Genomic DNA, 2,500 nt, shown 5'->3' on the forward strand with positions numbered 1-2,500 from the left:
GGAGCTCCAGCGGACCGCGGGGAGCGCGCCCGTCTTCGGGGCTTGTTGCTGGCCGTTGGAGGAGCTCCAGCGGACCGGGGGGAGCGCGCCCGTCTTCGGGGCTTGTTGCTGGCCGTTGGAGGAGCTCCAGCGGACCGCGGGGAGCGCGCCCGTCTTCGGGGCTTGTTGCTGGCCGTTGGAGGAGCTCCAGCGGACCGCGGGGAGCGCGCCCGTCTTCGGGGCTTGTTGCTGGCCGTTGGCGGACCGGGGGGAGCGCGCCCGTCTTCGGGGCTTGTTGCTGGCCGTTGGCGGAGCTCCAGCGGACCGGGGGGAGCGCGCCCGTCTTCGGGGCTTGTTGCCGGCCGTTGGAGGAGCTCCAGCGGACCGCGGGGAGCGCGCCCGTCTTCGGGGCTTGTTGCTGGCCGTTGGAGGAGCTCCAGCGGACCGCGGGGAGCGCGCCCGTCTTCGGGGCTTGTTGCTGGCCGTTGGAGGAGCTCCAGCGGACCGGGGGGAGCGCGCCCGTCTTCGGGGCTTGTTGCTGGCCGTTGGAGGAGCTCCAGCGGACCGCGGGGAGCGCGCCCGTCTTCGGGGCTTGTTGCTGGCCGTTGGAGGAGCTCCAGCGGACCGCGGGGAGCGCGCCCGTCTTCGGGGCTTGTTGCTGGCCGTTGGCGGACCGGGGGGAGCGCGCCCGTCTTCGGGGCTTGTTGCTGGCCGTTGGCGGAGCTCCAGCGGACCGGGGGGAGCGCGCCCGTCTTCGGGGCTTGTTGCCGGCCGTTGGAGGAGCTCCAGCGGACCGCGGGGAGCGCGCCCGTCTTCGGGGCTTGTTGCTGGCCGTTGGAGGAGCTCCAGCGGACCGCGGGGAGCGCGCCCGTCTTCGGGGCTTGTTGCTGGCCGTTGGAGGAGCTCCAGCGGACCGGGGGGAGCGCGCCCGTCTTCGGGGCTTGTTGCTGGCCGTTGGAGGAGCTCCAGCGGACCGCGGGGAGCGCGCCCGTCTTCGGGGCTTGTTGCTGGCCGTTGGCGGACCGGGGGGAGCGCGCCCGTCTTCGGGGCTTGTTGCTGGCCGTTGGCGGAGCTCCAGCGGACCGGGGGGAGCGCGCCCGTCTTCGGGGCTTGTTGCTGGCCGTTGGAGGAGCTCCAGCGGACCGCGGGGAGCGCGCCCGTCTTCGGGGCTTGTTGCTGGCCGTTGGAGGAGCTCCAGCGGACCGCGGGGAGCGCGCCCGTCTTCGGGGCTTGTTGCTGGCCGTTGGAGGAGCTCCAGCGGACCGGGGGGGAGCCGGGCGTTCGAGTTGCCCAGGCAGGGGGTTATCCTCCACTAGCAAACCTCCATGAGCAGCGGAGCCCGTCAGCTGCGCCAAAAAGAACCACACGAGGGCGACCTGGGGTTGAAATCCCCCGCCACATAGGAACGAATGCCGGGCAACCAGGGGTCGAAATCCCCCATTGAAATGAATGGCGGGCAACCAGGGGTCGAAGTCCCCCATTGAAATGAATGGCGGGCAACCAGGGGTCGAAGTCCCCCATTGAAATGAATGGCGGGTTACCAGGGGTCGAAATCCCCCATTGAAATGAATGGCGGGCGACCAGGGGTCGAAATCCCCCATTGAAATGAATGGCGGGCAACCAGGGGTCGAAGTCCCCCATTGAAATGAATGGCGGGCAACCAGGGGTCGAAGTCCCCCATTGAAATGAATGGCGGGCTACCAGGGGTCGAAATCCCCCATTGAAATGAATGGCGGGCGACCAGGGGTCGAAATCCCCCATTGAAATGAATGGCGGGCAACCAGGGGTCGAAGTCCCCCATTGAAATGAATGGCGGGCAACCAGGGGTCGAAGTCCCCCATTGAAATGAATGGCGGGCTACCAGGGGTCCAAGTCCCCCATTGAAATGAATGGCGGGCTACCAGGGGTCGAAGTCCCCCATTGAAATGAATGGCGGGCTACCAGGGGTCGAAATCCCCCATTGAAATGAATGGCGGGCGACCAGGGGTCGAAATCCCCCATTGAAATGAATGGCGGGCGACCAGGGGTCGAAATCCCCCATTGAAATGAATGGCGGGCAACCAGGGGTCGAAGTCCCCCATTGAAATGAATGGCGGGCTACCAGGGGTCGAAATCCCCCATTGAAATGAATGGCGGGCGACCAGGGGTCGAAATCCCCCATTGAAATGAATGGCGGGCTACCAGGGGTCCAAGTCCCCCATTGAAATGAATGGCGGGCTACCAGGGGTCGAAGTCCCCCATTGAAATGAATGGCGGGCTACCAGGGGTCGAAATCCCCCATTGAAATGAATGGCGGGCGACCAGGGGTCGAAATCCCCCATTGAAATGAATGGCGGGCAACCAGGGGTCGAAAGTCCCCATTGAAATGAATGGCGGGCGACCAGGGGTCGAAATTCCCCATTGAAATGAATGGCGGGCAACCAGGGGTCGAAATTCCCCATTGAAATGAATGGGCCCATTCATTTTCAATGGCCGGGCTACCAGGGGCGCAGTACCACCTGTCGTCATTAGGGGCGCTGTA

The sequence above is a fragment of the Leptonotus elevatus genome, unplaced genomic scaffold, assembly GCF_054856555.1.
Source record: "Leptonotus elevatus isolate MCC_2025b unplaced genomic scaffold, RoL_Lele_1.0 HiC_scaffold_152, whole genome shotgun sequence".
Classification (NCBI taxonomy): domain Eukaryota; kingdom Metazoa; phylum Chordata; class Actinopteri; order Syngnathiformes; family Syngnathidae; genus Leptonotus; species Leptonotus elevatus.